This window comes from Camelus ferus, chromosome 26 (genome assembly GCF_009834535.1).
Source record: "Camelus ferus isolate YT-003-E chromosome 26, BCGSAC_Cfer_1.0, whole genome shotgun sequence".
NCBI lineage: Eukaryota > Metazoa > Chordata > Mammalia > Artiodactyla > Camelidae > Camelus > Camelus ferus.
This window is the reverse complement of record NC_045721.1, coordinates 9,941,013-9,955,434: the sequence shown is the minus strand read 5'-3', so window position 1 is coordinate 9,955,434 and position 14,422 is coordinate 9,941,013.

The following is a 14,422-nucleotide window of genomic DNA, read 5'->3' as shown; positions in this document are numbered from 1 at the left end:
TTTTAATGAACAATTATCATTTTATATTAACTGATTAATTAACATAATTAATTAAAACCAATTAATTACAAAGGGGCAAAGACTACATATAAATTTGAAAAGCCTGACAAACACCAACTTAATCAAATAATCAAAGTGAATGTCACTAGTAATGGGATAAATTGAAACGATGCCCCACGAGAAGAATCTTGCATCACTTCTGAGGTATTTCTTCAAAAGTCACTAACCCGTACCTCACTGGGAGGGAACATCAGATAATCCCATTGAGGGACATCCTACAAAATAAGCTGTCTAAAGTCTCCAAAAGTGGCAAGGTCATGAAAGGCTATGTGATAAGGAACTGTCACAAACTGAAGGAATGGAAGAGACATGAAAATGAAATGCAAGAGCAACTCTGGACTAGATCCCTTTGCTATAAAGTACATAACAGGGACAACTAGAGAACTTTGAATAGGATCAAAGTATTAGATGGTACCAATGTATCACTGTTAATTTCCTGATATTAGTGACTGAATTCTGGTTCCATAGAAAATATTGGGAGAATACGCACTAAAATATTTAGGGGTGATGGGGCATCATGTTGATAGCTTATTCTCAAATGACTCAGAAGAAAGATCTTTATACTTTATACACACACACACACACAAACACACACACATATACACCTACATACACAGTATTGTGATATACAGGAGAATATGACCCTGTTCTTAGGAGATACACAGTGAAGTATTTAGAGATGAAAATTCAGAATGTCTAAAACTTCCTTTTAAATGTGAAAAATGAAATGTAGCAAAATGTTAACATTTGGTGAATCTAGGTGAAGAGTGCCTTGGGTTCATCCTTTTCACTCTTCTGAAGGCTTAAAAAGTGAAGGAGGCAACAAGTGACAAAAAGTAGTGGGAACAATAAAGTTTCTAGGGATTCTGAATGGGAAAAAAAAAAGTGATGAAAACCCAAAACCAAGAATCATGCTTTTAGGGATGTTCTTGACTTGCTTTATGACATGGAGAAGCATGTTGGACTTTTGTTCTTTCAAAACAAAAGACAATAACCCAAAAGAAGTTTGTCCTGGTGTTATAAAGAGCTTAACTGTATCCTAGCTTCTGTTAAATTGCCTTCTTCTACCACCAGATGTACCAGGGTGCAGCCGAGGCCACACCTCTCCCCAGCACACAGAGAACAGGGCTAATTCTTCCCGCCTCAGTCTCCCACCTGTTCTCCCTGCAGTGCCCCAAATCCTCCCTGCTCATGGAAAGGGTCACAGGAGGGGTGTGTAATGAAGCCCTCATAGGAAGGCACTTACTAAGATCTTGTGATGGAGACAAAGACCCTGTAAGTACCACCACACAGGGCCTGGTGCATACAGCCTAGAAACTTTTCAGGGGCCCAAAAAATGCTTGAGATCTGAAAAAATATTCAGCTTGAAAAAGAGAAAAGCAGCCCCTCATATTCAGGGGCTGGGCTGGTGCTATCACCTAGGCCTTGGTGCTGCCCTACTGAACATGAATAATTGCTCAGAACACCAACAAGGCCACTGTGTAAGCAGAATGGATCAAGAAAAAACAATGGCACCTCATAATCATGTCAAAACACAGACAAAACATGAACACTGTCTAAGCCAAACACATCAAACATCCCCCCATCCCAGCTAAAATGAGTGAGCTTGGCTGCTCTACCAATTACTACTTTAGTCTCCATTAGTATGCCCCAATTCTGCATAAGGTTTATGAAGATACCCAACCAGAACTACCCCACTTCCCCACAACATCCAATCCAGGGCAAAGCCCCATCTCCCTGAACTCTCTCCCAAATCACCTAATACCAGCACCAATCCTATAAAGATGTCTTTTTTTTTTAATTGAAGTATAGTTAATTTAAAATGTTGTGTTAGTTTCTGGTGAACAGTAAAGTGATTCAGGTATGTGTGTATATATATAACTTTTCAGGTTCTTTTCCATTATAGGTTATTATAAGATGTTGAATATAGTTCCCTGTGCTTACAGTAGGACTTTGCTGCTTATCTTTTTCATACACAGTAGCTTATATCTGTTAATCCCAGACACCTAATTTATCTCTTCCCGCTCCCCACCTTTCCTCTCTGGTAATCATAAATTTGTTTTCTATATCTGTGAGTCTGTTTCTGTTTTGTAAATAAGTTTACTTGTATCATTCTTTTAGATTCCACATATAAGTGATATCATATGTTATTTGTCTTTCTCTGTCTGACTTACTACACTTAGCATGATAATCTCTAAGTCCATCCATGTTGCTGAAAATGGCAGTTTCATTTTTTACAGCTGAGTAATATTCCTGTGTGTGTGTGTGTGTGTGTGTGTGTGTGTGTGTGTGTGTGTGTGTGTATACACCACACCTTCTTTATCCATTCATTTGTCGATGGACATTTAGGTGGCTTCCATGTTTTTACTATTATAAAGAGTATTGCTATGAACATTGGTGTGCATGTATCTTTTTGAATTAGAGTTTTCTCTGGATATATGCCCAGGAGTGGGATTGTTGGATCATATGGTAAGTCTACTTTTAGTTTTTTAAGGAATCTTCATACCGTGTTCCATAGTGGCTGCACCAAATTACATTCCCTCCAACAGAGTACAAGGGATACCTTTTCTCCACACCCTCTCCAGCATTTATTACTTGTAGACTTTTTGCTGATGGCCATTCTGACCAGTATGAATGATAAAGAGGTCCTTTCTATTACCCTCTCTGGAGATGCCCCATGGTTCCCTATGGCATATACTCTCCCTCACTGTAATGAGTAAAAAACCTAACTTGTTCAAATGCAGGTGTGTCCCTGGTGACCACTGATTGAAACGCATTGACAAGCTCCATGTGCTAAAGAAAATTTCGTCCTAGAACATCATAAAAAAAAAAAAACAACAAGTTGGTAAATACTCAATAAAACAACACTATGTCAACATCCTTCATTGTTAAATTTATAATCCACAAAATTTTATGACTTCTGAACACAATTTGCATGTTACATTAGATTTTCTCATTGCACAAGAATTCCCAAGTCTTCCAGCTGATGACTGAGAAATCACAGCCAAATATAAATTAAATGGGTAGCCAACTTTGTAAGTGAATTATGAATTATTATAATCTGTTTGACAGAACCCAAAAGTTGGAGTGCTTAGGGTCTATAATGATTTGAAATACCCTGACAGAGAGAAGGCAATGTGCAAGGTTTGTGTGGAAACAGAGATGCCTGAGGGACAGAGAGTGGCAATTACCACCAGGTCATGGATCAATATACTAGGAAACTTGGGACCAACCCCAAGACATCAAAGAGAATGTTCTGCCTTGAGTAGAAATCGGTAAGCTGGGAGAATGGAACCTCTTCCCCTGCTACTCCAGAGTCAGCTCGTCTAGTAATAATCTCCTGCCATCCCACAGGGCAGGCCTCCTGCTGGTTGGCTGTTGGGTAGGTCACACAGCTAGGGGGTGATGAAGGCAGTCCAGAACATTACCTTCCTTATCGGGGTCACTCCCAGGCTGTTGGCACCTTGGCCTCCCTCACAGGATCTCCTGGTTTCTGTCACTACCCATCTTCTTTTGAGGTGCTTTCTCATTGTTTGATCTCCTGATGCCTGTGCCTTGGCCTCAGTCCTCACTGACGTGTGGGCTCTTCTCTCTCTTCATCTTCCTGCCTCCCACCTGCTCCCAGGGGATCCTCTGCTAAGCCCAAAGCTTCTTTAAAAGCCATTATTCCTTCCTATCTTCATCCCCATCTTTCCTGCTGGAACACACAGAGGAAGTGGATGGTCAGCTGGACCCAATGGAAGAGCCATCTGCAGCCGAGGAGTCTCATGAAACAAAAAGCCTCCGGAGGAACGTTCCTATTTCATTCAGCAATCACACATTTGGGAAAAAAATAAAACCCAGAACCAGAGACTCTGAGACATCTGGAAGTGCAAACTGAACTTGGAAATGACTGTCATTTTTCATTTGAGAAAACTAGGGTCTGCAGGGTTCAGGTTTTTTCTGCAAGGCCAGGAAGCCTGATTTTGCCTTTTCCCCTGAAGTCTCTTGGTTTTACAATTTAGTGGAAAAGAGAAATGTATTTTCTCTTCCCTTGGTCAAACTTTAAAAAAAAATAATAACTGTGAATGGTACGTGGTTGGGTTTTTTTTTAAGCCCCCCACAGAAGGCAACGCAGTATGAATTATATGTTTGTCGGTACAGGTTATGAAATTACTCTAGAGAGTCATTTCTGTAGAGACTGGCAGTGGAAGGGCTGTAACTCCATGGAAGGCAATTCCACTCAGAGCTCACAGAATGTAATTGATGGAAGGAAGCAACGTAAATTACCTTAGCGTTCTTCATGGATAATGTCTCTATTTCCCACACAATCTCATTTCGCACACAAAACAAACAGAACCAAATTCAATCTCCCAAATTGTGTCTCCACTTGTTTGCTTTCTTTTAAAAAAACTCCTTCTGCACACGTCACCCACCGCCGAGGCTCTCCTGCTGGGCAAATTAAGTCCAGTGTTGGCAAAGTGTTTGACATCCACTAGCCATTTCCCTCCTGTGTCCTGAACTTCCAGCCGACCTTTATTTTGGATGGATCATTCATTTGGAGCAATGACAAAAGCATAAGAATCAAACTTTACAAAGAAAAAACCAGCCAACTTGGCTTTGATTTCATTTTCCAGGCAATTTTACAGCAGAACAGTTGATTCTTTAGTCCCTCTTTGCAACAACTAGCAAACTGGTTAACAAAAAAATTTTTTTGTTTAAGTTCTCCACAGTGACAAGAAAAATTGGAGGTGGTAGTGGGGGAGAAGGGAAAGGAATATTTCACTCAAATAGGTACATTATCAAAATATTCACTTAATCATTGCTTTCTCCCAATTCAAACAGAGAGATACTCAACTCAAGAAGAGAGCTTCCATTGTGATGTGCACTGACAGGACTGCAAGGCCTAATGGAATGAGATAGCCTAAGAGCCTGATCCAACTTTGTGGCTGACTCCCAGAGAAGGGTGACTCCCCACAACCCAATTACAACATTCAAGGCAATGCAACAATGTGGATATCATGCAGGCAACTATTAATTCTCCCTGTTGGTTGGAGACTCTGGGCAGTGGCAGGACTCACAACCAAATGGACAACAAACTCTGGGGACCTAGAGAGGACATCTTCTTTGAAGCAGGTCTCCAGGCAGTGGAGAGAGGGACAGGGTCAGGTCTATGTATCCAGGACGAGAGGAATGTCAAGGTCTTGGCAAATATATTAGGACTGGGCTGCCAATGTGTTGAGGTTGGCTCCACAATCAAGGCAAGACTGAAATGGATGAATGGATAAAGAAGATGTGATATCTGTCTGTCTGTCTGTCTGTCTGTCTGTCTATCTATCTATCTATCTACAATGAAATATCATTCAGCTACAAGAAAGAAGGAAATCTGGCCATGTGTAACAACATGAATGGACCTTGAGGGCATTATGCTAAGTGAAATAAGTCAGACAGAAAAGGACAAATACTGTATGATATAATTTATATGTGAAATCTAGAAATGATGGTTACCAGGAGGTGGAAGCGGGGCAGTTGGGGAGATGTTGTTAAAGGACACAAACTTGCAAGTAGAAGATGACTAAGTTCTGGAGAGACGACAATCCTATATCACATTCTCAAAACTGCTAGGAAACTAGATCTTAAAGATTCTCACCACAAAAAAGAAATGATAATTATGTGACATGATAAAGGTATTAGCCAATGCTGTGATGGTAATCATATTGCAATATTTAAATACATCAAATCAACACCTTTTACACCTTAAACATACACAACACATGTCCATTATATCTCAAAAAAACAAACAAAAAGACTGCGATACCAGGAAACAGAGCAGAAATCTAACAGGAGGTTAAGGCATGTCCCCAGAGCTTACCCCAGACTTCAGGCTTAGGGACTGCATACTACTTCTGTTTCTAACCACCTGAAGAAATTAGATCTGCTAATATCCCTCTCAGAAACTGAACATGTAATTTCAGGTCTCCATAACCTCTCATGAAGGATTTGGGCAGGCAGGGTTTGACAACAAACAAAATAAATGTATAGGTGCATCTGTGTCTCCTGTCCCTCCTCTATGAACCTAAAAGAAGCAAATCATGAAACAAGGATTATTTCCAAACTCTTTATCTGACTCGGACAGCTTTGATTAGACAATGAGATTTGGAGTTTTTGTAATTTCCGCCAGCTGTAAATTCTCCCTTGCTAAAAACTCCCGGGTATTTAGCTTTGTCTATCTTGGGTTTTGCTTTCCACCAAATAAAATATAAGGGGCTAGGATCTGGTCCCTGGAAGTGTTTCAGACCAATTTCAGGTGGTTTGTTAAGCCAAAGTCTATCAAGTGGATCTATAATCAAAAGATATTCCAGTGGCGGTTGACAAAGGATACATAAAGTGATAACTCAAGCTTGGGAAGGTTGATTCAAGTGCCTCTTAAGATAATGCTAAAAGCAACTTGAATCTGCAATGAGATTTTCTTCCAAAGATCCCTAAGAGTATGTGTAAATCCATCTTTTATTTTTGTTACTTGGCTTGCACAGCATGGATTAATTCTCCTCTTCTTACTCCCAATGGGGTTGAAATAAATCCATTCGTTTCCCTCTTACATGAAGGTCACACCCACTTTAAGTGGACAGAGCCTAAGGCTAGCTCCGGAGATGACCCTCTGGCAGAACACATCTGCTAAACATTCTTGGTGTCTTTAGATGATAGAATGGAGCAGGTCCAAGGTAAAAGACATACAACTTGTTAAAAAGCTACTCCTGTTGTATAATTTTAACAGAGACAGAGGTAGAAAGTTCATTCATTATCTTCCATTATTTGTCCAACAAATGTTTCCAGAGGGGCCCATGACCTAGATACCAGAGACAGAAAGGTAAAACTCAGCCCTGCCCTTGAGATGCCCACAGTCTAGGAGAGAAGGGGAAGTGGAGGGACTCACAATTAGCACACCCCATGAGGGCACACTCAGTAGCAACATTTGGGAGGGTATGACACATTGCCTGGAGGACCAAGGTTTCACCTGGAAAGCAGGGGTGAAGCCAAGTGTGAAAGGCAAATTTTTTTTCTGAATTAAGAGTGGATGTGCTCAGGAACTATACTCAATACCTTGTGATAGCCTATAATGAAAAAGAATATGAAAAGGAATATATGTATATAAGTATATATATAACTGAATCACCATGCTGTATATCAGAAATTAACACAACATTGTAAATTGATTATACATCAATTAAAAAAAAAAAGAGTGGATGTGCTAAGAAAAAAAGCTGTCAGCCAGTGAAGCCCAGGCACAAGCTGAGAGCAACATACAGCTGGTCAGGGCTGAGGATAAACCAATAGAGCTGATAAGGAAACGAGAGTTCACACTCTGATCCATCTAATCCATCAGGCCACGCTTTGATGTACATGTGTCCTGCTAATCTGAATCTTCTAAATGAACAGTAAGTCTTCTACTGATATAGCAACTCTTAGTTTATGTTCACTCTTTGAGGGGGTGAGTTTTTTTTTAATAACAAACTTGGGTAGATTTATACTGGGCTCTCTGGGTCTGGGCAGACTCAGTCCTCATGTAGCAAGTGCCACCACTGCCCTGTCACATAAAAATGAACAAAACTAGACAACCCTGAAGCCACAGACTGTTTAAATGACCTCCCATCTGAACCCTGGCATGTGAAGAAACCTCCAGTTACTGTGGCTTTTAAGAGATCATCTAGTTACTAAGGCTAATGAAGGACCCAGCAGGATCCATGGCAGTGGGTGAAATTTAATTAGCCTGTGAGTACCAAAACCCTGCAGCTACAGTTGCAGGTATTATCCATCACCAATATGCTTTTCACAAATTAAACTGAGGGGTGTGTGTGTGTGTGTGTGTGTGTGTGTGTGTGTGTGTATAAAATCAACAGGAGTATTTTCCATTCCAGTCTTTTTTTCATACTTCATTTTTCTAGTCCCTGAGATCCCTAAAAAAAAATCTAGTGTTACATAAGCCAACAGGATGCCAAGATGCTAATGCAGTCATTGCTTATATGCAGGTAACACTTCTCTGTGCATTTCCTCCCTGGGACTCCTGCAGTGAGTATTCAGGTACTAAACATTAATTTTTTTTTTAAACAAACAACCTGTTCCAGAGTTGTTTTTATCTTCCCGTATGGTAGGTATGTAGTATTCATCTTCCACTCCCTTCTGGGAAAATGAACAAGATAATGACGTGAGATGATTTCAGCCTCAGGTCCCTGAACTTGCCAGTACATAAGGGGGCCTTGGTCTTTAGAATGGAGAATGTGGTTGGCCTGGAACTTTCCTCGCTCCCTCTTTCTCTAAGGGACTGGACAATGGTCTTGAACTTCTGAATCCCTTCTCCTCACCAACTCCCTCCAGGGTGTGCCTTGTTTCTGAGATGGAGTTCAAGTATGTAACGTTTCCTGGGAATGAGACAGGGACCCAAGTAGAGTGAAAAAGGAGCTACTGGGATCCAACCTGGGGAAGTGGGGGCTCTGGTCTGTTGGATTAGAAGGTGAAAGATTAATCGATAGGAAGAAACCAACCCAAAACAGTGACTCTTGTAAACTTGGGTCATTCTTCCTCCTTTGTCACATCCTGTGCCTCCAAGGTGTGGATCAGACTATAGTTTTATCTTAATGTGACACAGATACAGTGGCTGACTCAGTCCTGCATTTTACTAAGTTCTGCTTCTCTTCCTTTGTAGCCTTTCTACTGGTGCTGCTACCATTATCCAACTCTTTCCAGCTTCTAAGGCTGGTGTCTGATTTCTAACACCCTCTGCTGACTTCCCAGAAGCAGAGCCAATGCTTGTACTCCCCCAAATAATTCGGCACTAGAGAAACACATGGCTCTCCCAGGACTCCAGTCTAGCATTCAACAGCCCCAGGCCTGAGTCCCAGCTCTGCCAAATTATCACCTGTGTGATCTTGGGCAAAGTACACAAATCGCCTTAGCCTCCTTTGTTTTCAATGATACAACATAGTCTCAAAAGAGGGGTTTGGCGAGACCAGCTGAGATCGTGCTCTTTAAATCCCTTAGCACAATGCCCAGCGTAGAGCACGCGTTCAATATACAAGAGCTATTTTTATACATTATTATTTTACATGCGGTGTTTCTACAGTCTGTAACAATCAGCCTTTCCTGTGCTGAGGGGGTGATTCTGGCAGAGGCAGTGACTGGAAATGAGTCTCCATGTTAGGAATTTTGTCTTCTCCTGGAAGACTCAGGGACCAAATTACCCTGAGTGGACAAGCCTTTCCAAAATGGAAAAAGTAAGAGTTAGAAATTTAAGGGGTACAAAAGAAACTAAAGTATATTTCCACCGAGAATAGTAACAATATAATAATAGCTGTGGTGTGTAATAGAGCAAACAGTCTACCATTGTCTCCCTGTGCTAGGTCTGGGTGGGGACGTTCAGGACTGGGAAGCACAAAGCACACCGTCTATCACCAAGTTAATTAACTGCCGGGCCATGCAGTGCTCAGGCTCTATTTTATCAGTCATGTATTTAAATAGAATCTAGAAGAGATGCTTCAACACACAAAATGGAGTAGATCAAGTCCCAAGGCAAAGCTGATGGCTCTCAAACTCAGAAAAAGTTCAAAAACTGGGAAAAGAATGGGGTGGCCCTGACTATCTTAGGTAACCAAGCCTGGCTTGGGACAGTCATGGTCAGTTGAGAAGACCCAGACTCCAGCAGCCTGTGAAGCCACGTAGCTGTGAACACCACAGACCTCACCAGCCCTGAACGTCCACCCTACTTCCCTCCATGAAGTCCAGGGTTCCATCCGGTTTCCCTTCCCAAGTAATTTCTGAGACGTCCTCCATCATTACCAAGAATTCTCACAGATTCTGCAGAACAGTCCTGGGGAGGCCTGCCCCCAAGACCAGCTGCTCAGCCCCATACAGTGACATCCTCTCTGGCCCTGAAACACCAGTCTCCAGCGGCAAGTCATCTCAGGTGCTCTCCTCATAACTCACTGTAACCGCTGAATGGACAGAGACCCTTCCCTGTACTCCCAACAGCGATACACCAGATCGAAATTTTGGACAAGACTTGGCTGAAGGTTTTGAGGCTACCTGGTGAGAAATATAACCTAGATACCAGGAATCAGCTGCAACCAGAGGGGCTTAGAACAGCCTTATGTGAGGTCTTTTCCTTCTGAGTTTCCACTCGACTATAGCCCCTCAAAGAGAGAAGTGTGCCGCACCTTTCCATTCCCTTTGTCTCTTACCAACAACCATATGCTCACAGAGGCCCAGATCCACCTCAGCCATACCCCAAGATAAACATAACCATGCAAATGCTGTGTCTCGGAGTAAGACGTCTGCATTCAGATCACCTCCCTATTGTCCCTTCAAATAGTGGCCACCTACTTTGACATAGGTGTCACGCATTCAGAGGCTTTCAGAAAACAACACACTGCTTCTGTCAAAAGAAAATTGATGCTTTCACCAAAACGGCTAGCAGGTTTTAAACCATTTTCCCTGTTTCTACCCATCAAGACTTCAAAAATCTGAAAGCCTAGCTTCACCCAGGACACTGTTAAAACAGGAACTGCTCTATAATTGAAATCCTGAAAAACAAAATTTTTCAAAGGACCCACGTCTCCATTGGCTGAGCTTTCATGATTCCCATCCTACGCAGGGCCACTGGCCACAGAGACAGACACAAACCCTGAGCACCGGAGCACCCTGTTCTTTGTCTCTCCCTCCACGACAGAGCTGTTCTCGCAGACTCTGTGCACCCTGCATAACTGCCGCTGCTGAGAGTCGATGATTCACCCCATCACCATGTCTTTTTTCTTACTTGCTTTGCGTCAGCTGAAGTTAGTCAATATGATGTGTATGATATTGTTCAGGAAACTGTAAAGAAAAGCTTTCACTTTTTTTTTTTTTTTTTTTTTTGGTAAAACTCAGGCTTAGCTAGGCTTGAGAAAATAGTAACAGGAATGATCAGTATTTTCCACAAGGTCAGGTGCTCTCTAGGTGTTTCCATTTATGTTCCAAATTTTTGGCAATCAGCACAGATTCTCATGGGATATATAAAAACTACACATTTAGTTGTCTTGCTCATAACCTGATCATGCAACAGGCCAGGTACCATTCCCAGGTAGCTCTACAGGAGAATTAATCCCCAGTTCCGGGGGGAGATATCTTGGCTTATCTCCCAGACCCTTCCTCCCACCAGGGTCCCAAAGCCTCTGTTGATGGAAGCTGGACTTTCCAAAGAGAGCTAGCGTTTGGAGTCCCAGGGCTCCCAGGATGCTGGGTTAGGAGGGAAAAGGAGAAAGAATTGGGATCTGTCTGGAGAGAGAAAGTACATACACATTTGAATAAATTTGTCAAAATCACTTAGAGAATTAGTGTTGACATCTTGAGTCAGTAAACTGAATATCCTAGTTGCCTCCCCCTCTTCACCAAACATCCAGCAAAGCTTGAGTTGCATTTCCTGTGTGCCAAGGAGAGGGGCGATGGGGTGCTGTGGTCTAGGCAGGCAGAGCCAGTTCAGTCTGGAAAGATCAGGAAGCTTTCCTCAACGTCTGAGCATCGAATAAAAACCAACCAACGTCTACCACCCAAAAAAAGGTGTATTTCTACCCACATGCTAGCTTCCCCAAGCCTGGCCCCTCTATAACAAGCTCTTTCAGCAACAGTAGAATTTGGGGAAATAGTTTTGTGAGATACTAAGCCCACTCTGATCTCCAAGGCCACACCAGCTGATGATGGCCCGAGGTGTCGAATCCAACATTGCTGGGAGAGGCAAGGCAGGAACAACCTGCAGAGAGCCTGCCTGTGTGAGCGAGGGTGACATTTGCACCCTGGGTAGCTGTCCCCAGCTGGTTCTGCAGCCCAGCTCCCTACTGCTGACCTGCCCACTTGCATTAGGAATCACACACACACACACACACACACACACACACTCCAGATCTGGAGGGGCAGGCGCTTAATGAATTTTGTTCCATAGCAGGTGAGCAGCCCAGTCCAATTCCTGACTCACGGATCAGAATGGGAAGCAGGCTTCCAGTGAAAGCATGTCCTCCTCTTTCCGCAGACGCCTGCATTCAGCAAGAAGCCCTGGGCATGAGATAGCAAGACTAAAAAAAGTCTGATTAGGTGGCTCGCAGGCACTAGCAAGCTCAGCCCATAATTGGGAAAACCGAGCAGTAGATCAGTGTTTGCCAAAGAGAAGAAGTCTCCTTTGTTCTAAAACAGCACTTGGGTGTTAAGTTAAAAGACAGGCCCTGCTGACCCCTAATGACTCTTAGCAGGTTGCTTTATGCCTCTAATAGTAGCTGCAGCTCTTTGGCTCACTTTAAATTACTACCAAGTGTTGTGTAGGTTGGGGCTTCTCCAAGGGGGAAAAAAATCAATCTGAGGGGAAAAGCTATTCCTTAGCAACAAAGGAAGAAGAAAGTAGGCAGTTCCTTTAATGTGATCTGAGATGGAATCTAGCTTAGCAGAACCAGAGCAAAAATAGCTTTTATCTGATCAAGGTGCCTGAGTTACACTTAAAGGAAGTTAAGGAGGCCCAGCTTCACGACGCTTAAGGCCACAGACAGGGAGTGGGCAACCCTCCCAGCAGAGGGACGTAAACCAGGGCAACATGAATCAAGCAGCCAGGATGTCAGGAGCCAGTGGTTATTATGATCATTTAGTTGATGTATATTTTTAAACACATTCTTTTTCCAATTACATTAAAGCTGAACAAAAAGTGATTTCCATAGTCTGGGTAACAATGCAGACAGGGGAATGGCCCATCCACTATGACATCGGTCATTGCACCCGTAGGGTATGGTTGAAACTGGATGGTGTGCACTTAGCTCCACAAGCTCCATGCAAAAAGATTGGGAACAGGTTATAAAAGGCATAGTGAAAGTCTAGACTGAAAAATAAGTGAGGAAACAGTGAAGAGGGTAAAAATTATCGGACAAAGCCAGGAAGTCAAATGAATTCACCTAATGCATGGCTGTAAGGGGCCTATGCAGTAGTGGGCATGCATTAAGCAGAAAAGGTTAGTACCCCAAACACACAAACACACAGATACACACACACACACACATAGGCACACACTGTGAAAGTCTATACAGCTGTGTGTGTGAGGGTGTGCCTTAGGTGAGATCCTCCGGCTTGAGCAGCAATTGTAGTAGCACCTGTAGCCCCCACGCCAGCTTTCTCCATCACCTTAGTACAGGGCTCAGCCAAATTTTCCACTTTTCAGGGAGACTCTACTCACATCTCAACAACAGTGTGATTTAGTGTTTCCTGAAGATTTTGTAGGGAAGTTAGGGGAGGGTTTTGTATCATATACACCACACCAGACTCTTCAAATCTCCATTTACTAGACGATTTCTTCCCAGTCTTCAGTTAACGGGTCCCTCTTTCTTCCCTTGAAGCTGTCACTCCTAGGAGTCCAGTCTGTCAGCTTTAAAATCTTCCTCTGGGTCCCCCTACCTCACCCCTAGTCCTTGGCTGCTGCCTACAAACTCACGTAACTCTTCGCCCAGAGATCAGCAAACCAAAGCTCCCAGTTCTAGAAACAGACTCACAGATACAGAAAATATACTTATGGTTACCAAAGAAGAAAGGCAGGGGGAGGGATAAATTAGGAGTCTGGGATTAGCAGATATACACTACTGTATATAAAACAGATAAACAACAAGGACCTACTGTACAGCTCAGGGAACTATCTTCAATATCTTGCAATAAGCTATAATGGAAAAGCATCTGAAAAAGAATACATAGATATATAACCAAATTCCTTTGCCATACACCTGAAACTAACACAACATTGTAAATTAACTATACTTCAATATAAGTAAACAAACAAACAAACAAATAAAATATTCAAAAACAGAGCCCTTAGTTCCAAGATCTGCTCATTTCAGGAAGAAAGGGCTGATTCTACATAAATAACAACAAAATTTGGTCCTATCACAAATTTTTCAAGAAGAATTTAGGCATAGAGTTTGGAAGTAACAGCCAGTGAAGCAACAGGCCCATAGTTAACTTACATCTTGATGGTTATGCATTTCAAGGGGCAGGGCAAGGTCTAGATGACATTTCATCTAGAGTCTTTTTTCATCACATTGTACGGAGTCCATGACCACATCCACATCTGCCTCAGGACACTGTCACAGCTACATAAACCTTCAGGGCTAGTTCATCTGTTCTAGTCCTTTGCACAAAATAAAATCCAAAAATTCTGAGATTCTCCCATAAGACCATGCTCATTTATACTATATTTGAGTTCATATCCAGCTGCAAAATGTTATGGTTTTTTTTGCCCCAAAATTCTCAATAATGGTCATAAGCATAAATTAATTCATGCTTAAAATATGAATGGCCTGACTGCCCACCACTTCCCAAATTATTCGTAAATCAA